Here is a 21,269-nt window from a genome sequence, read left to right on the forward strand (position 1 = left end):
TGAATTGATCAAAATCTGCTCTTTAAGGTAGTTTGGGGAGAAATTGACATGTGACTTTTAAGACTCATTGAATAACTGGCTTTGATGTTTGAAGCAGAGCAGGGGACAGCTGGTTGTGTTTTGTCTGCAACATTTTGCCAGGCTTGTTCTGGAATACATCATTGCCCTCGATGACACAGACTCTGTCATGTCACGTGAAGAATTCCATGCATTTCTGTGTCCAACTCCAAACCAGGAGAGCCACAAAATGACTCAGCAACATGAATTTGCCCATTTTTTGTGGGTGGGGCAGTAGGCATGGCCCTGGTAGAGCCTCATAGTGAAAGATTGTGACTCCTTGGCCAGTAACAATAATAGCTGATTTTTGGTACCCGGGCTTTGAGGGATGCACTGTGGTCCATGCTTGTCTGGGTGACACGGACTGTGTGCTCTTAAGAACAGTGGAGTCACTGCAGTAAGTTGTTTAAATCTGTCATGAGCATTTGTTAATTAGAAAACTGTTTTTGTGATGCATGAATCTGCATTGATCAGAATTGAATTGACTTGGTAGATAGCAGATTTGCCGGTACCACCCCAAAAATCTGCGGTGTCTTAGATCTTGGCTGATAGCATCTTATTCATGCTGAGAAGCTGGTTGGGCAGGATACAGGTGTGGTTTAGATTAGCCAGTTTGGCATTTTAATTTTTGAAAGACTTTAAAGCATTACGCATTTAAAAAGTGTCCCTGTGATAAATTCCAATGCTCCGGACTCCCATAATGCTGCATGTTATTCTTTTTAACCAGCACGGCATCTTTTTATAGCATTGTTGCACGTCCAGGTTCCCGTGGTGCTAAACTGTGTTCTCTGTTGTGTTATCTGGCCCCAGTCCCATGTATGGAAGCTTATATTCAAAGCCACAAACAGTTTTCATTTTTACTAATAGAAGCTTAGGATGTTTCCCTAGGCAAATGTGTTGGCTTGCTGCATAACTTTTTTTGGGGGGGGGTAGGAGGCAGTTCACTTGAAATATGGAGACATAAATTCTTGAAAAAATAACCACTGGAGAGTTTTGAGTAAATCAAAATGTAGTAGATATATGGTCTTTCTGTGCTTAATAAGAAGGCTTATGTTTCTGAAGGAAGGTTCTGTATGGTTTTACTTCTTGCTCCTCTCGGATATTATTTCTTGCCTCTCTCCCTGTGAACATTAGTTTCCAGCCACACTGACCTCCTTGATGTTTCCCAGCATGCCGGCCATGCTCTGCCCCAGGACATTTGCACAGAAGTCTTCCCTTCCTGGAATGTTCTTTACTGTGTACCTGCAAGGCTGCCTCCCACTCCCTTGAGACTCAAATGTGAATTCTCGCTGAGGATGTTCTTGGCCACCCACCTGTAATTTCAGTCCCTCTCTTTGGCCCTGTGACATATCATACTCTGCTTTCCTATTTTGTTTTTTGCTTTTCTCTTCTCTTTAGCCATTAATATCTAACAGAATATAGAATTTTCTTATTTAAGTTGTGGGCACCTCTCTCTCACTGAACTACAACTTTTCTCAGGACATGATAGGGTTTATTCCCTCTCGTGTTCTGAGTCTAGAACAGTGTCTGGACCATCACGCAGATAAGTCTGTCATCATCTATCGCTCAATAACTAACAACTGCAGGGAAGGAAGAAAGGTTGTGGCTGATTCTTGTCTGGCTTCCACCCATCATAATTGACCTCCACATATTAGCCAGCCCAGTGAGAGCTCTCAGTTAACCTGTTCCCTGACCAAAGAGCAATCTGGGAGTTTGAGGGGAATTTTGAGGCCCCTGGGTCCTAGCAGGCTTCGTGGGTGGTGATCATGGGAAGTAAAACTCTCATTCCTCTTTGGCTGAAAGAGGCAGGTTCTGTAAAACCAGTAAATGCCTCTCTCTCTACACAGTTTTGCTATTTCATGCATTTCCAAGAAGTCAACAGGTAGCCTGATTGATTTCGGGAGGGTAAAGACAGCATATTTACTCTGGGATAGGTAATAGGGAAATGCAGTCTTTGGCACTGAGATTCCATTTTCTTTTGTCCAGGGTTAAGAGCTGTGTGACTTACTTATCATTTAATCCCACACTTGGCATTAGCTGCAGTGATAGGTGAGGGGCGTGAGCAGAGGGATTTTTACGTAGTGATAAGACGGTGGGAATGCGAAACTCGGTTTGGCAGGGTCTACCCCGGGGTTTTGCTGAGTCCATGGCAGTATTTAATTACCTGTGCAAACATTCTATTCAAGATAAGACTATAACAGTTGCCTCGGGGAAAATTCTTTTGAGTCAATATTTGTTTGATCTTTTTATGTAGTATTTTGGCTCTGCTATTCATGCTATATCACAAAGTTCCTATAGTAAGTGTCATTTTCTGGGATTTGCTGTATTTGCACATCAGGTCAGTTCTGGAAGAGGTGGGGGTTGGAACCACTGTTTAAATAGAGGTTCTAAGGGGGTTTCAAATAAATCTTTAAAATAAAAGTCCTTTGTTCCAATCACCTGACAAGTAATTTTTAAAAGCCTGGGCTAAGTACTCTGGGGGATTCCAAAATATAGGATAAGTTCCTTGCCCTCAGTTTGCTAGTAATTTAGCCATAGAAATAAGATTTTAATCAGTATATGAGATACCAGATACACATACTAAATAATAATAATGGTTACAATTTAATGATACTTAGCAGAACTAAGCACTGACTCAGTGCTTTTCTAAGCAGGCACTGACTCATGGAAGCCTGCCAATAGCCTGGGGAGGCAGGTGCTATTGGTTAGAGTGAAGTTCGCCTTGAGTGGACAGTGCTGGGCGGGTGTCGGGGGAGGGGAGACCGGGAAGTGAGGAGGCGGAAGGGAGCCCTGACCAGGGTGGTCATTAGTTGGGCAGCGTCCAGCAAAGCGAAAGGTTGCCTGTTCCATTCCCGTCTCTAAAAATAAATAAGCAAAATATATTTTTTAAAGAGAGACATAAAGGGAAACTTTAAGGAGAAGGACTCTCACTCTAGATTTGAATGATCAGGAAGCAAATGGCTGTGTAATGGGAAGAAAGAAAAGGACCTAATGGGCATTTGTTGTTTTTGACGGTAATACTCTTTTTTTTTTCTCCTGGAAAGTTGTTTTATCCTTCGTAGCCTCTTAGCACATGCGCATCTGGTGAAAGAGACAATAAACAAATATGTAAGTAAAGCATGCAGAATGTCAGTGTGCTCAGTGATGTGAAGAAAAATAAATACAGGAAAAAGTGCTGAGGTAGTAGAGGAAATTTATCATTTTAAACAGGTGGGTCATGGAAGGCAAGCTGAGTGTTTGAATGAAGACTGAGGGAGGAGAGAGGAGCTGGGAGGCTCCTATGGGAGGGGCCTTCCAGGCAGAAGGCGTGGCCAGTGCAAAGGCAGTGTACCCGGGTTGTTTTAAGGAACATCAAAAAGGCCAGCGAAGCCGGAGAATAGTGAGCAGGCAGGGGAATGGGTGCAGGTGAAGCCACTGAGGCAATGCAATCACTGCTGGCTTTGGTGGTGGTGGTGGTGGTGGTGGTGGAGGAGGGGTACCCAGAGTTTCTGAGTAAGTGGAATGGCAGTTTGGCAGCGTTAAGGGCTTTCTCCAGCCCTGAGCAGCTGCAGCACCTCTTGGTTTTCAGTGGCAGCCCCAGCTCAGTAGCTCTCAGACCTCGATCCATTTCTAACGTGGGCAAAGGCACTTTGGCAGCCTCACACCCGTCACCCGGCAGGTAGGAAACTTGCAATACAGCTCAGGCCCTGGGTGAGAACACGTGTGTGAGCTGAATGATGCCCCTGTCTCAACCCTCACAATATTTTCTTGGCCTGTAATTCTGAGTGTCTTCGATTTCTTGCTTGGCATTGACACCCCTGCTGGGACCTCAGCCCTCAGGGCTGGGCCCTCGGATCTGCCTGGTTCTCACCATTCTCCCTGCCAACCCCCCCTCCCTGTGTTGCTGGGAGTCAGTTCAGGTTCGGGGCTGTATCTGTTGCGGTTTGGGACTGTGCGCTGAGTGGAGACATTAGGAAGATCCACTGAGCTGCCAGGCCTCCTTTTCCTCACCCCAGTGTTTTGGTTATCTTCCCACCACTGCCATATCTCCGGGGATAATAGACATGGGGGCTGGAATTGCGCGCTGCTGACCGTGCTTCTTTAGACACACGTGCTGGACTCTTGCCAAAACTCCTGCAGGCAGGGCTGTGACACCCGGATTCCTTCTAGCTTAGGTGTCTGCCTCTGATCCTTAGCCCACGCAGCTGATCCACTCAGTTACAAGCACAGGCTCTGCCAGAGAGGGAGAGGGGGACTCCATGCCGGCATGGAAACCCGGCCAGGCCACGGGCAGCGTGAGTGGAGGAGGGCAGAGTGAGAGATGTGGGGAAGGAAGCCTCAGCAGAACTTGGTGGTCGCTCTGTGGTGACTCAATATGCGGCAGAACCAGACCAGCTGTTTAAAGGTTTACACATGAACGTTAATTCATAAGTTGCAAATGCACCTAGTACTTTCAGAGTCTTACAGCCGAATCATGACCAAGTTATATGAAGAAGAACGTGTCTGCCACAGACCCTGTGAGGGTCCAGATAGGGCAGGGCTGATAAGGGTTTTTTTTTTTTTTTTCATTGTAATTCTTTTTTTTTTTTAAATTTTATTTGGTTACTTTTCAAGTACATTTTTTTTTTCCTCTTCCCCCCCCCCCCCCCCCGCCCGGCCTCCCCCCTCCCTCCCATTCCCCCCCCCTCATCTCTGTGTCTTTCATACTTGTTCCTCAAAATCCCTCCCCCTTTTTCCCCTTAAGTTCCCTTCCCTCTCCCCTCTGGTCGCTGCCCACTTGTTCTCTATTTCAGCGTCTTTGTTTTTATTCTGCTTGCTTGTTTGTTTTATTCTTTAGCTTCCTGTCAAAGGTGAGATCATATGGTATTTGTCCTTCAATGCCTGGCCTATTTCACTCAGCATAATGCTTTCCAGTTCCATCCATGTTGTTGCAAAAGGTAGTAGCTCCTTCTTTCTCTCTGCTGCATAAAATTCCATGGTGTATATGTACCACAATTTTTGGATCCATTCATTTACTGATGGGCACCTAGGTTGCTTCCAACTCTTGGCTATTGTAAATTGTGCTGCTATGAACATTGTGGTGCATAGGTTCTTTTGATAAGGGTTAAGATTAGGTGGGTCAGCCCTAGCTGGTGTAGCTCAGTGGACTGAACAAGAGCTTGTGAACCAAAAGGTTGCTGGTTTGATTCCTGCTGAGGGCACATGCCTGGGCTGTGGGCCAGGTTCCCAGTTGGGGAGTGTGTGAGGAGCAACCATATATTGATGTTCTTCTTCTTCTCTTGCTCCTTCCCCTCTTTCTAATTAAATAAATAAAATCTTTAAAAAAATTGATTAGGTGCGTCGGTGATAGGGGCCCTGAAGTGATAACACACCCACACACACCGTCCACACACATTCACACGTACACACATATTTTCAACCAATCCCTGCATCGGTTTCTGTTTTCAGTTGCAATTACTTCTATGTGTGTAGATCTAAAACATCAGTTTGAATGCTGTTAATAGGAATGAGAGTGCAAATAGGCCTGATCCTCAAATGTATAGAGTTTGAAATAATAGAAAGTTCTTTGCAGTTTTCTCCTGCCCCAGCAGGAGGACCCTGACTTACTCGGGCTGCACACAGAAGCTTTTTCTAACCTTCTATGAGGCCTGGTGTGCTGCTGTTGGGTACTTCCAGTGCCAAAGAAGAGTGATCACATTGAAAAATTTTATTATGACATGTAATATTGGCATGATCCTAGAAGGTGGTTAAACTAAGAGATATTTCCTTTTTGAAGAAAAGTGCTGACTTATTTAAAGTAATAAAGTAAGTCCTACCACTTCCCTTCTTGGGAAATGGATTAATTTGAATGAACATTTATTGAGCTTCCAGAATATCCTATGAAATGCTTTAAAATTTTAAAATACAATTTATTTTCTGAATAGGTAATTCGCTCCTGTGGTTCCGCATTTAAAGGCTGCAGAAGAGAGTGAAAGTGCTCTCTTCCTCCCGCCAGTGGCCAGTTCCCTCCTCTTGGCAGCTCATGTCACCCGTTTCTGATACATTTCATTAGTAGTCAATGTCATTGCTCAATCAGAGTTAATAATGGAGAAAAACAAGGTGTATTTTCTCTCTTTAATGACCTTGTATTTAATAAAACAAACTGATCTAATTATTTATAGCTGTAGCTGGAAAACAAATCTAGTGATTGCAGAATTCTTAGATGCTGACATCCTTAGACTAGGAGCAGTAAGAGCCCTGGGCAGCTCGTTGGAATGCAGAGTCCCTGGCCCTCTCTCCGCCGACCTCCTCAGTCAGAATCAGCGTTTCACATATTCGCAGGTGATCGGGAGGCACAGGAAAGTTTGAGAAGCCACTGCAGTGTATTATTTTCACAGCATTGGTCCCAGAGTAACCCGAGATGATCTTGGAGCTGGAGCTGTGCTCCTCACATTATTCCGAGCGTTCTGTTTTGTTGCCGAAGTTGAATGGCGTGCTCTTTTACCCAAGCAGTCTGGTACCCATCTGACACTGCACAGTCACTACGGTATTATTGACTTTGCTCCCAGAGCTGTACTTTACATCTCGTGGCTATTTGTATAACTGGCAATGTGTATTTCTCGATCCCTTCACCTTCTAAACCCTTCCCCACAATCTCCCTCCCACCTGGCAGCCATCTGTTTGTTCTCTGTATCTATAAATTTGCTGCTTCTGTTTTGTTTGTTCATTTATTTGGGTTTTCAGATTCTACATATTAAGTGAAATCATATGGTATTTATCTTTCTCTATCTGACTTGACTTAGCATAATACCCTCTGGGTGCATCCGTAATGCCACAAATGGCAAGATTTTGTTATTTTTTTATGGCTGAGTAATATTCCTTTGTGTGTATGTGTGTGTTTGTGATTGTATCTGTGTGTTTATATACCACATCTTTATCCATTCGTCTGTCAACAATCCACTGACGCTTAAACTGTGTCAGTCACCTTGAATGTTTTAAACTGAGGCGTTCAAGGCATTTCTGTAAATTCCTTAGTGGTACAGTGTCCAGGTTAAGATGTGCAGGGGCTGGGTCTGGTTATGTTCGGAGAAGAGAGGAGGAAGAAGCTCTTCAGTGCGGGGAGGTGAACACAGTCCTCACCCAGGATATGCAGAGACTGCAGGGTCAGCCCATCCCCCTTTTGTATTTGAGGGTTTGCAGTTTGGGAAGATGACGATCAGTGCCTCTGGCTGTAGCCAGGCTGCTGGTGCCTGAAATGGATGGGTGTAGAGAACTCAGTGACCGGTGTTCTGTGAAAGGCCACAGAGCACTGTGACAGCTTATTTTTAATCTCCAGGGAATTCTTTGCAACTTTGAAAAGATAAGTAAAAAAATCGGAAACAATAAGGCAAAAAAATCCAACTGGGGATTTTTTGAGCACGAGAGCAGTGACACCAGCTTTCCATCAGCCTAGGAGGTGTGGGTTCTGGTTTCTGCAATGGCTGAAATAGCCGCCTGGACATAATTGATTGATTGAAAAATATGTTCTCCTTGTATTTGGAAATCATTGTGTTTGTATGCGTTTTGATTTTTGTTAAAGACAATGTGGCATGTAGTAAGAAGTGATGACTAGAAAAAAATTCCCTGGGGACTGCCCCGGAGCAGCTAGCTCCTCAATGGTCTGTTTAAAAGTGATTTGGAGGGAGTGGCTTTTAAGGGTTTTGGTTTCTCGTCTTTGTACCCTAGTCTTCCGAGTCAGTGAGTGGGCGTACCCACGCCCTCTCCCTATGCTGCAGTCAGTCCAGTTTGGAGCTCTCCTGGGACCCTTTGTCGTTAGCACACTGCAGGAGACCCTGTCCTCCAAGTGCTGGGCAACTTTTTAGTGAATAAAGTGTGAGTTTAATAATGTAAAAGCAGAAGTTAATCACGTTGGCATCCAACTTTCAGTTTGTCATTTGGCTGAAAGTGAGCCGATGTCGTTGAGAAAGAGGGGGATTGGAATGGCACCGTGTCCCCATGCTGCGGCTTTGGGCTAAAACCGAGTGTTGCTTCTTGAAGCAAACGCTGCTGCCTCATGAAGGGCAGACTTCCTTAAAGGGCTGTTTCTGACCTGCTTGGCTCTGAGTAGGAAAAGAAAATCGTAGAATTCACAGTCAACATTTCTAGTTTGCCTGGTAGGCTGACCTAAAAATGTCACATTGTGGTGCCACAGTGTCAGGGCAGAGGCACCCTTGAAGGTTGGCAGGAATCCCATAGTGGAGGTGGAGGGGATGCTGCCCTCACCTCGCACCCCTGCCGCCCCCTGCCTGGGGAAAGGTGCCACCATGCGTAGACCGAGGGCTGCCGGTTCCCTGCCATCACCAACATTCATCTGAATTGGCCTTTGTAACCCTCTCTGTTCATGAAATGCATTGCCCATATCACATCTGAGTCTGTTGGAGGACACAATTCCTTCTTGTCTGTCATCCAATGGTTTGGAATGTGGAGTTGCCAGCCAGGATGGTAAGTACAGTGTCTTGAAGTCCCCAGGTCCTTTGGGGATGAGATCAGTGTCTTTGGCCTTCTCAGGCTGTACATTGGTTTGCTTCTGAGATTGGTGCGCATGCTAAGGGGGCCTCCCTCCCCTCCCCCACAGTGTGCCTCTGAGGAACCCATAGCTCAGCTTCTGGTACCAATTTCAATGAGAGTCATGGCTGGACCAGCTACTTTCAAATTCGGAAGAACAAAAGAGAAATTTTTAAGATTGTTGTCACAAAATTTTCTTCGTTAAAGACCAGCAAAAATGACCATTGTGTGAGTTACCTCTTAAATATAGTTTATGAGCTCCGCTCTAGGCCCCGCGAGGGCAGGTTACTATCTGTTTTGTTCACTGCTGGGTCTGACTTTCAGTGTGTGGACTGGTGTCTAGCATGTAGTGGATGCTCAGTTAATGCTTCTTAAGCGAGTAGACTTCCATTGCATACAGTGTAACTCTAGTCATATTTTTCTAGCCACTGTTAAATGTAATATAGATATTACTGATGTTTGCTATCATCTGAACTTCAGTCATAGTGGGCACATACCAGAGATCAATTCGAGAAGCCCATCCTAGCGCTGATTGCTTATAGAGGTAGGTTCATTTTTGTTTTCTGTGGCCGAATTTGAAATAGATGGCATTGTGCTAGGTTTTTGCTAGACGGGCGTTTTTGGGAGACAGTGTACATTAATTCTGTATTAAAGTTCAGAAGTGAGTCTGAACTACCAGCTTCCCTTGAAGTCTTATTACTTATTAAAATGCCATTTCTATTCATATTCTCTTTTTTTCTTGCCTTATTTTCGGCAAGTACATTCTTTTCAGCAGATTCAGGCCTTTGAAGAGGAATTCATTCCTGCAGTGGGGAGGTTTCAAGTCTGGGGGGAGGTGCCCTGTTGTTGGCGTTGGGGGGACGTGCCTTAGCCCCCTGTCTCTTGTGCTGGAGTGGGAGGAGCCACCCCAGACGGAGGCAGTAGTGGGCCTCCAGGGGAGGCGAGTTTGCCGTTCTTTTCTCCTTTTACTTCTCATAACTTTTTGCAGCACGCTTTGTACTGATTCCTGAATTCTAATCTCGGTCTGTGTCCCCTGATTTGTGATTCAAAGTAGTCTGCTTTGTTTTTCTGTATCTGTTATTTCATCTCCAAGATAAACTGCCCCCCGTTACCCAACCTTGCCAGACCTGGGCTGGGTGGAGGTGCTGCCATAACCCTGTAACACAAACTGAGTGGCTTAAACAACGGAAGTGTCTTTTCTCAGTCCTGGAGGCAGGTCCTGCTCCCTTTGAAGGCTGTAAGGACAGATCTGTTCCCGGCCTCTCTCCTAAGTACCAACACTTCCTGAGCCTGTGGCGGCATAACTCCAGTCCGTCTGTACCGGGTGTTCTTCCTGAGGGTGTGCAACTTTTCCCTGTTTGTGAGGGCATTAGTGATGTTGGCTTAGGGGCGCACCCTACTCCAGTATGACCTCTTAACTCACTGCATCTGCAATGATGCTGTTGCTAAATAAGGTCACATCCCGAGGTGCTGGGGATTGGGACTTCAACTTGTGAATTTTGGGGGACAGTAGGCACGATGGTCAAATAGAATTGGGTGGTCTGACACAGCAGGCTGGATTCTTTCTTTCTTTTTTCTTAGTTTTTGAGAATCCAGTGTATTAGGAAAATGCCAGCCCGGGACAGGTAGATTTGTTCTCTGACTGGCATCCCACTTACAAAGTCCAGACAGAAGTTAACTTACGTGGTGTCTTGATTTAACTCTGGTTAATTTCAGGGCATTGTAATGCCTGGATCCTTTTCCATGCAAAGGGGCGGGATCGGGCCCTAATGCTGGAAATAGATGGAGACGCGGGTGCCCCTGTCAGAGCTCTCCTGAGCCTCATGGGTTTCCTGGCCTCTTTGAGATCCCAGATAGAAGACCTAATAGGGGATCAAAGGCCTTGGTAATTACTCCTCCCAGCAATTCTTACTAATGGCTGCAGAGTTATTTGTAGGGACTATTGCTGGGACTGTGTCTAAATTCACTTTTCTCTTTACATATAGATGTAGATGTTGGCTCCTAATTGCCCCGGACCCTTACTTTTCTTTAGTGGCTGATTTTATAGATAACCATCATTTCTGAAGTGGTTTGAAGTGTAGAAGGTAGAGAGATGTTTTGATGTAGGAGTATTAACTTAACTTCCTATTTTAAGTTACACTTTTATCAAAGCATTAGTGAAAGACATAAACACAAAACAGAACCCCCAAAACTGGGTGGTACAGTTGGCTGGAGAGTCGTCCCCCATGCGGAAGGTGGTGGGTTCTATCCCCAGTCAGGCATCGAATGTCTATGTTGCTGTTTTGATTCCCGGTCCAGGCACGTGTATGGGAGGAAGCTGATCAATGGTTCTCTCTCTCTCCCACTCCCTTTCTCTCTAAGACCAATAAACACATCCTCAGGCGAGGATTAAAAAAGAAAGAAAGAAGTAGAACCTCGCTGGCACCCAGAGACAACCCCTGCCCATCTTGCCACCTCCTGCTTACTGTCTTCCTTCACAAGCGACTGTTATTCTTGAGTTCTAACAGCATGGATTCTTTTTGCTTTGTTTGAATTTTATATACATTTTACATGTATTTAAAACTTTTTTAAGTTAAGAAAATTAATAAGCAAATTATACAAATACATTTTATATAGTCATAGGTTATAGAAATACATTTTATACAGTCATAGACACTTTTTCCTGTCTTGCTTCTTTTGGTCAACATCATGTGAGGTTTCATCTGTGTGTTGCCTGTAGCCGTGTTCATTGATTCTACGGGAGGAAAAATAACTTTTTCCTTGCCCTTCAGAGTTCATGGCTAAGACCTCTGTAAAAAAAGACAGTTTGATAAGAGAAAAACAAAGAAGTTATTAATGTGCACTTTATGTATACAGTAATATATAACCAAGGGAAAATGTCTAGCTCCTGGGAGTGGTTTCGAATTCAGGCTTAAATACCATCTTAACAGGGAAAGGGAAGGAGGAATGGATGCCTCTTCGGGGAAAAGAAATAATTTTTCGAGAAGATGATGGGCCCTTGAAGAACAGATGGGAAATGCGGTCGTTTGTGACAAAGTCTGTCTGGGTGTGGTGTGGACATCCGGTCTGCCGTGCCATAGTGGTCAGCCTTCCCCAGTTGATGAAACCGGTGGGGAGGGGCTTTGGGACAAGTGAGTTTCTTTGGGGGGATCTACCGTTAAGCGGATAGGGGAGTTCAGAGACAGCCTCTCCCCGAATTAGCTGTTTTCCAAGTGCCGATAGCTTGAAATAGTCTGTGTACCGAATGTTTCGGGGTGGCATGTCCTGAGCTCCCCAGTCATATTTTAGTGTGGCGTAGTCTGTTACCCTGCAATTACCCCTGCTGTGCGATATTCCTATGTAGCCTTTCTATCTGAGTGATAAAAATTACTTTCTCCTGGGTAGTTCCTATGTGGTTAAATCCTGGAGTCACTGGCTGCATGGTTTGCTACACTTCTTTTTTGTACGAGTTCGTGTAACTCGGCCGATCTTCTCCAAGACCCGAATGCCGGCTGATCTTTCTTGATGTTTGAAGGTCCCTTTCCCCTTTATTCTATCCCCTCAGGATGTTTGAATCTTCATTTCCCCTCTTAGTAACTGTCTGCAGTAACTTGGAGGAGGGAAAAATCTGCTCGAGTCCTTTGACTCTTCTCACACCAACGTGCAAAAGGAGCTGTGAGCAAAGGCAGTGGGATTAGCATGGCCCCCCAGGAGCTGCTGGATAAAGGTGATATATCTTTGCTTCTCTTGCTTTGATTGCCATGCTACATGGCTGGCAGCAAGCTGTGATTTTGATTGTGAGACATTCTTTCTCGTGATAAATGGTTTTGGATGCCTGGACATGCAAGAATTGGATGTTCTGCATCAGTGGTTTTTCAGAGAGGAACAGCTAACCTCCCCCTCCCCATACCAATTTCCATTTTCTCCAGCAGTGATAACACGTAGCCTGAATGTGAATAATATTACAAATTACTTTTAGCCTTTAGTTACGATGAGTGTTTCGCTCAGTACTTTAGTGTAGTACTTAATGTGATAAAGATTGACCGCATCTGGAAATCCATAAATTACGATACAAGCAGGGCACTTAAAAGGGTGTCCGGCACTTAGTAAGTGCTCAAGAACCGGGACTGTCAGTGTCCTTCTTTGAAATTATTTGGGATTTTCCTTGTTCTGGCAGAGGGCCCAGGATGGCTGGACTCCACTGCATGGTTAATAATTACTGTGTAGTTAGGCAGCCAAACACCTTGTCAGCTGAACTGGTCTGGGTACAGCCGTGATTCAGGTCTCTCTTTCTACCTCATTGCTTATAGGAAATAAGGAATTCAGGGTGCGGAACAGCTTTCTCCACCTGCCTGGATGCTCCTGGGTGTATGTCTTCATAAAGGAAACCCAATGCCGCCAGGAACAGATGTTCCCACTGCAGATAAGGAAACTGGTGAAGAAATGCATGTCTCCAGGCTAGAGTTTGGGGACAGTGGACAAAGTGCCCTTGAATGGGAATAAAGTGGGACAGTAGGGGCACAACTGCAGAAAAATTATTACAAAAGGAAAGAACCTTATGCACATACCATAGCGGTACACTGCACCAGCAAACAATTAGCATTTTGCTTGATCTACTTTTGTTGCAGGTGGGCACAGGTAACCAGGTTATTAGTGACTGAGGACAAAGAATTGAACCGAACACACAGAGAATTTATAGCAGAGAGAGAGAGAGAGAGAAGATTTATTAAGCAATAGCATACTCCACAGAACATGGGAGGAGCCAACTCCAAGCAGAGACTGACCTTCAGTGGCTAGAGGGACTCTGTTCTTATAGGGCAGATACACCCTGGCTAGTTTGGTGGGCTTTATTGAGCATGTGCATGTAGTTATATCACTTTTAAGCTACTGCATATATGGTCTGCCATGATTTTCCTTGGCTGGCCACTGGGGCAGGGGTCCCACAATGTCAGTTTATTGTAACACTTATAATGAAGCAGGGGTCACGCAGCATCTTCTACGTCAGTGCAGTCATGACTCACCATGACTCACCGTGGTTCAGCACTTTCCCAGGAAGCAAGGGCAACCCGTCTTAGAACAGGGTCTCTCTGTCCTGCATCGATGTCCTTTTAGTCCTGGGGCACCTCTGGAATTTTTCCGTCCTGCGGAGCCAGTCTTAGAACTTCGTTTCTGTTCTGTATCAGTGTCTTTTGTCTCAGTCCTGGGCCCGTTTCACAGGTTCCTCCCTCCTGACGGTCTCCTGCACCACTGTCCTCTCTTTCTTTCACATTTCAGACTTCGGAGCATTTTCCCCCTAAATACTTCAGAATGCATCTGCTGAGAAGGCCATTTCCCCTTTATTACTATAATATTACACATAAGAAAATTAACAGTGATTGTGTTCTCATCTAATATTCAGTATTTTCCAATTTCCCTGCATATTTGAAAAAATGTCTAATTTTTTTTCAACATTAGGACCTAATCAAAGTTCACACATGTTGCATTTGGTTGTTATGTCTTATTAGTTTACCGTATCTTCTATACCTTCTTCTTGACTGTTTGGCAGAGTCTGGGCTAGTTGTCTTGGAGAATGTCCCACATTCTGTGTTTCTTGGCTGTTTCCTTATGAGTCATGTGCTTATTCTCTTTTGTGTATATATCCTGTAAACTGGAAGTTAGATTTAGAAATATGAGTAGATTCAGGTTGAATAGTGGCTTGGTCCATTCAGGCTGCTATATAACAAAGTGTCATTGACTGAATGTCTTATAAACACTCTGGGAAGTTTATTTCTCAAGTTCTGGGGGCTTGAGACTGAGATCAGGATGCCAGTGTGGCCCGGGAGGGCCCTCTTCTGGGTTGCAGGCTTGGCATTTGTGAGGGCTTCCTCTGCGTGACCTAATCACCGCTCAAAGGCCCCACCTCCTGACACCTCATACCTTGGGGGTTAGGATTTCGATATAGGAATTTTGGGGGGACACAAACATTAAGACCAAAATAGACATTTTTAAAAAAGACTATTTATTTTAGACAGAGGAAAAGGGAGGGGGAAAGAGAGGGAGAGAAACATCAATGTGTGGTTGCCTCTTGCGTATGCCCAACTGGGGACCTGGCCCACAACCCAGGCATGTGCCCTGACTGGGAATCGAACCAGTGACCGTTTGGTTCACAGGTCCATGCTCAATCCACTGAGCCACACCAGCCAGGACTAGACATTTTTTTATTGGTCTCTTTTTTAAAATTCTCCCCCGAGGATATGATTATTGATTTTTTAGAGAGAGAGGAAGGCAGTGAGAGCGAGAGAGGAAAAATATTGACATGAGAAACATCAATCGGTTGCCAGTCAGAGATTGAACCTGCAACCTAGGTGTGTGCCCTGACCGGGGATCAAACCTGCAACCTTTTGGTGCACAGGACAATGCTCCAACCAAGTGAGCCACTGGGCCAGGGCCCATAGCAAAGATTTTGCCCAAACTACTTCATAGGCGAGGCTGTGAATTTCACGTTGCATAATATCCTGCGGACTCAGTATTACCCATACAGAGCTGATGACTGCCAGATCCTTCCACTGTGAAAGTACATTTTTCCTTTGTTGTTAGTGAGAATTCGTGGAGTGCTTTCTGGCAAGCTGCCTATATCATGCTTCCAAACAATTTTCAACCAAGTTTTTTGCTTCCTTGACCCCTCTTTGAATCAGCTATTACACTGCAGTTGCAAAATGGGAATTGTGTAATTTTTTTTTATTGCTTTTGTGTTGTTGACCTGCTGTCATTTTTCTGTAGAGAATTTTCCTCACCCATTTTCTGAGCATCACTGTAGATTCTTGGGTTTTTATTTATTTAACACATTATAAACAATTACAGCATTACTCTTTTTGATACTCTGGATGTCCTTCATGTTGAAGAGCATGAGGAAGTTTAGTTTGTTAATCGACAAATTCTCTTGTATAAGAATAGGGCCATTTAAAACAGTGTCTTAACTAGGCAACTGGCTTAAATTATTTATGTTCAGAAGGACGTAGAATATTCCCGCAATGAGAGTATATCTTTTAGGGGGTTTACTCTCTCTCTCTCTTTTGTTTTTAAAATATTTTTATTTAGCCCCGACTGGTGTGGCTCAGTGAGTTGGGTGTTATCCCACAAAACAAAGGTAGTCTGTTCATTTCCCGGTCAGGACTCACGTGTGGGTTACAGGTTTGGTCCTCGGTTGGGGTGTTTGAGAAGCAATGGACCAATGTTTCTCTTGCATGTTGATGTTTCTGTCCCTCTTTTTCTCCCTCCTTCTCCTCTCTCTAAAAATAAATAAATGCTTAAACGATTACTTATTTATTTATGAAGAGAAGGGAAAGGAGGGAGAAACAGAGGGAGAGAAACATTGATTGGTTGCCTCTCACGTGCTGCCCGGCCTGGGACTGAACCTAGGCACATGCCCTGTGGCCACCATTTGCTTTGTGGGATGACATCTAACCAACTAAGCCACACTGGTCAGGGTAGGGTGGTGGCGGGGGAGTTGTTCTCTGTAAGAGCCCTCTTTGGGGCAGTTATAAAATTGTAGAACCTAAGAAGAGATTTGATGTTGAGTATTGCTAAAGCAAAGAGGAGAGGAAGGAACCCATCCAGTAACTGTTGAACAAATGTAACTTTTCTTAGGTTCTTTTTCTGATTTGAAGCATTGTCCTTTCCCCATTGCTTCTGTTACTAATATGGAAAAAGAATGAGGAAAGACTACCGGGTGAGGTTAGGAATGTGGCCCTGTTCAGAATGCTAGTCAGCTAGGACTGGAAAGGACTGGAATTATTTGAAAAAGGAAGTTAGGCTACCGGTGCCTCTGGGTTAATGCAGGCAACTGGAGAAAGGTCCATTAAAAACAGCTCCATCAAAATCCAAGGCATCGCCAGGAACCTGCTCTCTGGCAGAGGGCCTGCGCCTTTGCAATGCTTGGCTGCACCATAAGTGAAGTGTTTTGACCAGGTTGGAATGAAGCCCACTTTTTCCTTCCAAAATGAAATGTTTCCAGAAAACACTGCCTACCCCGATGTAGATAAACACTTCTCCTGTGTAAAACAGCCTACCCATGTTTACATACACTTAATAATAATAGAACTGAAGGAGGCTACATTCTAGAAAGTGGAAAGGGACCTTGGGTTCCCTCCCTGAGAGAGCCAGGAGAGACGGCTTCAGGTTTGTGAATATTGCCTCTTTCCTTCACGGCCCTCACCACCCCGTCCCCACTCTGTTCCTGCAGACCCGGGAGGGGAACAGCAGCCACAGAAAATGAGCTGTGGCGGTTCCATGAGTTTCGAGGTCTCACAGATTACTGAGTTTAAAACTTGGTGCTTTGTTCTCTTCTTCTCTGTTCTCAGTGTGAGTCCAGAGTGTCATCTCTGGACAGGCTGCCCCCCTCTCAGAACTAGGGCAGGTATACTGCCGTAAGGAAGGCGGCAGATGAAATCGCATTGCTTGCTTTTTATATGGGAACGTGTATTGTTTTGCCAAGGTTGCCATAGTGAAGTCCCGCAGGTTGAGTAGACTAAACAACAGAAAGTTATTTCTCACAGTTCTGGAGGCTGGATGTCCAAGGTCAAGGTGTCGAGAGGACCGTTTTCCTCTGAGGCCTCTCTCCTTGGCTCATAGATGTCCTCCCTCCCTCTGTGTCTCCACGTCACCTTCTCTGTGTCCAAGTTTCCTCTTCTCGCAGGGACACCGCCCACCCTAGACCAAGGCCTACCCTAAAGACCTCACTTTAACTTAATTATGTCTTTAGAGGCCCTATTTCCAAATATGGTCGCCTTCTGAGGCACTGGGGGTTCAGACTTCAACATACGAATGAGTGTGTGTGTGAATTTTATATCTCATAACAAGAGGTATAGAGATACATCCTAGTATTTGACTTCAATGTTAAAAATTATTAATATATTTGAAACTTAGTTTCTTAAAACCAAGCTTCCTGAATGCTGCCTGCCGTGGTGTACAACTCATTCTTCTCTCATCCAACAAAAAAATACCAGAAATAAGAACAGGAGTATGGTTAAGGTGTCATCTATAATAGCTGAGCTTAGTCGGAAAAGTACTTAATTGGTGGTTTCCTTTTCTTCTGCATCTGTTAATCTGTATTTGATTTTTAGGTGTGTAAGGAAAGGAGACGTCAGTTATGACAGATACTGTTCTTCAGTAGTCATAGTACCTGTCTCTGACACACAGGCTGTGGACGGTTGTGTCAGTGTGCACACCTGTGGAGAGCCTCGCCAGGGGCTTGCTCACCCACTGAGAGTTCCTTACAGTTTTTCCGTGGCAGCTGTCAGAATTGGGACCTGGTGCCCAAGGGAAATTCTGTAACCTCGGTCTAGTGCCACCTGCTTCAGAATCACGTGTCATGCTTTTAAAGATGCTCATCTGTGGGCATTATTCCACAGTGGTTGGACCAGACTCTTTGGAAGCAGGACCCAGGAATCCACTTCCGTCTGTCTGTCTGTCTATCTATCTATCTATCTATCTATCATCTATTTATTATGGTTTATGTCATTTTAATTTTAATTTTTCATATTTTATCGATTATGCCATTACAGTTGTCCCATTTCCCCCCTTCATTCCCCTCCACCCTGCACACCCCCTCTCCCCCCATCCCCCCCCTTTAGTTCATCTCCATGTGTCACAAGTTCTTTAGCTTCTATATTCCCCATACTATTCTCGCCCTCCCCCTCTCTATTTTCTACCTACCATCTATACTACTTAGTCTCTGTACTTTCTCCCCCCCCTCTCTCCTGTTCCCACTCCCCTGTTGGTAACCCTCCATGTGATCTCCATTTCTGTGGCTCTGCTCCTGATTTAGCTGTCCATTTAGTTTGCTTTTGTTTTAGGTGTAGTTGTTAATAACTGAGTTTGCTGTCCTTTCACTGTTCATATTTTTTATCTTCTTTTTCTTAGATAAGTCCCTTTAACATTTCATATAATAATGGCTTGGTGGTGATGAACTCTTTGAATGTCACCTTATCTGGGAAGCACTTTATCTGTCCTTCCATTCTAAATAAAAGCTTTGTTGGATAGAGCAATCTTGGTTGTAGGTCTTTGATTTCATGATTTGGAATACTTCTTTCCAGCCCCTACTTGCCTATAAGTTCTCTTTTGAGAAATCAGCTGACAGTCTGATGGGAACTCCTTTGTAGGTGACTGTTCCCTTATCTCTTGCTGCTTCTAGAATTCTCTCCTTCATTTTAATCTTGGATAATGTAATTATGATGTGCCTTGGTGTGTTCCTCTTTGGGTCCAACTTCTTTGGGACTCTCTGAGCTTCCTGGATTTCCTGGAAGTCTATTTCCTTTGCCAGACTGGAGAACTTCTCCTTTATTCTTTGTTCAAATAAGTTTTTCACTTGTTGCTCTTCCTCTTCTCCTTCTGGTACCCTTATAATTTGGATGTTGGAACATTTAAAGATGTCCTGGAGGTTCCTAAGCCTCTCCTCATTTTTTCAAATTCTTGTTTCTTAATTCTGTTCTGGTTGAATATTTCTTTTTTCCTTCTGGTCCACTCCATTGATTTGCGTCCCATTTTCCTTCTCATCACTATTGGTTTCCTGTGCATTTTCCTTCATTTCACTTAGTTTAGCCTTCATATGTTCATCTAATTTGTGACTAAAGTCAACCAGTTCTGTGAGCATCCTGATCACTAGTGTTTTGAACTGTGCATCTGATAGGTTGGCTATCTCTTTGTCACTTAGAAGTATTGGCTCTGTGGCTTTGAGCAGTTTTTCTGCTTGAGCCATAATTTTTTGTCTGTTCGTGCCAGTTTCGTATGAGGGGTGGAGGCTTAGGTGTTCACCAGGGTGGATCAATCCAGTCACTGGGTTGTGACTGGGGACAGAGTCAGAGAGGGAGCAATGGCACTTGTTTTGCTGGCTCTTGGATTTCGGTTCCCTCTGCTGCTTCCCTCAATCAAAGTGGGCCCTTCTGGTGCTGGATCCCAGGTGGGTGGGCTTGTGTACATTCTAGGGCCCTGTGGGTCTCTCCAACGAACTCTCCTGTGAGGCTGAGCACCTTTCCTGGCACCTCAACCCCCGAAAGTTTTTCCAATCAGTGCTTTTAGACTTTATTTCCCATCGCTGGGGCCCTGGCTTGTGCGGTCTGTCTCACTGCCTGGTTTGTCTGAGTGTAACTGTGTGTCCATGGTCAGCTAACCACCTTATGCACCTTACTGGGTTTTCTTGTTTCCTCCCTGTGTCTGGGTCACCAACTACCTCCTCTTCCCGCCAGTACCCCTTTCCGCCAGCCACCGGCTCTGCCCCTCTTACTGGTCTGGATGAATGGTTCATTGTTGTTGGACTTTGGTAAAGTTCAATTTTCTGTATGTTTTGGTTGTGTTTTTGTTTCTAAATCTTTGTTGTCCTTAAATTTGGTTGTGTGAGGAGGTATAGTATTTCCACCTATGCCTCCATCTTGGTCAGAAGTCTATTTTTAAAAATGCATTTATTTTAATTGTTGTTCAAGTACAGTTTTCTGTCTTTTACTCTCATCCCAGCCCACCCCCCAGTGCGCCCCACCTTCCTCCCATTTCCACCCCCCTTAGTTGTTGTCCACGTGTCTTTTATACTTGTTCCTGTAAACCCCTCCTCTTTTCCCCTGAAATTCCCTCCCCTCTCCCCTCTGGTCCCTGTCAGCCTGTTCTCTATTTCAGTGTCTTTGGTTATATTTTGCTTGCCTATTTGTTTTGTTGTTTAGGTTCCTGTTAAAGGTGAGATCATATGGTATTTGTCTTTCACCGCCTGGCTTATTTCACTCAGCTTAATGCTTTCCAATTCCATCCATGCTGTTGCAAAGGGTAGGAGCTCCTTCTTTCTTTCTGCTGCATAGAATTCCATTGTGTATATGTACCATGGAATCCACATTTAAACACCTGCATCAGGAAGTTCTCAGGCACATAGAATTTGAGAACAACTACGTTGTTGTCAGGACCAGCAATTCTGCACTGTGAGGTGGTGACAGTCACCTCACTTGTCATAAATCACTGTTCGTAGATAGGCGATTCAATGCTTTGGTTTCTGTTCCCTCATCTCCCCTCCACATTTGACCTTCAGTACGGCAGGGATTCTATCTTCTTGCCCTCACATCCCCCCACTCTGCCTTTAGGAATTGTTACATTCCTGTGGATACCTGCTATCTCCTGGGTTCATGCGTCTTTGGGACAGTGGGTAACTCCTAGAACCTTCCAAGGCAGCTAGAAAACAGACTAATCATATATCTTTCAGAGATTTTCTTTGAAAGGCTTAGGACCAAGGTTTTGGGGATATTTTTCTAATTCCTTGTGGTCTGCGTTCAGTGTAGGCTGCATGATAACATCCAAGAATATAGTTATCCTAGCAGACGGGGTAAAATAAGAACAGATAAATTAATATAAGAAATGTCCTTTAGTATAAAGCTGATCTTTTAGTTTCAAAATTTAATTATGTGAGTGTGGTCTTTTTGGTTTGATCATTTCTTTTTGTGCCATTGGTTCCTTGGAAATTCTGATGTCTAGGAGCAAATCCCAGATACCCAGCCGTGCCCCTGGCTTCTTGGTGGTGGACCCCATGCCACTTGTAACAGCCTGAGAACACAACCGCTGTGTACCGCTCTATCACACGGATATCCTCTTAAAAGGTTATCTGCTAGGTGCAGGAGTGCTGAGCAGTGCTGCATTTGGGATAGTCCATACAATGATATTGATACGATTTAAATTGAATGTTTGGTGTTCAGTGTTAGGACCATGTGTAATGGGTAAAGTGT

At 44.5% G+C, this 21,269-nt stretch overlaps 1 protein-coding gene across 6 annotated transcripts in view; it reads left to right on the forward strand.

Annotated features, from left to right (window-relative positions):
• The window catches only part of LYPD6B (LY6/PLAUR domain containing 6B), a 166,825-nt gene that overhangs the window by 29,759 nt on the left and 115,797 nt on the right, over positions 1-21,269 (forward strand). For 2 of the 6 annotated variants that reach the window (XM_053670681.1, XM_053670680.1), the window contains exon 1: positions 2,945-3,071. The exons of the other annotated variants lie outside the window; for them this stretch is intronic. The gene's annotated coding sequence lies outside the window, so the exon portion shown is untranslated. Of the gene's footprint in view, positions 1-2,944; positions 3,072-21,269 lie in introns of those variants that run through there. 6 annotated transcript variants of the gene reach the window in all.

Source organism: Artibeus jamaicensis, unplaced genomic scaffold (genome assembly GCF_021234435.1).
Source record: "Artibeus jamaicensis isolate MK-2021 breed Jamaican fruit bat unplaced genomic scaffold, CSHL_Jam_final contig_603, whole genome shotgun sequence".
Lineage (NCBI taxonomy): Eukaryota > Metazoa > Chordata > Mammalia > Chiroptera > Phyllostomidae > Artibeus > Artibeus jamaicensis.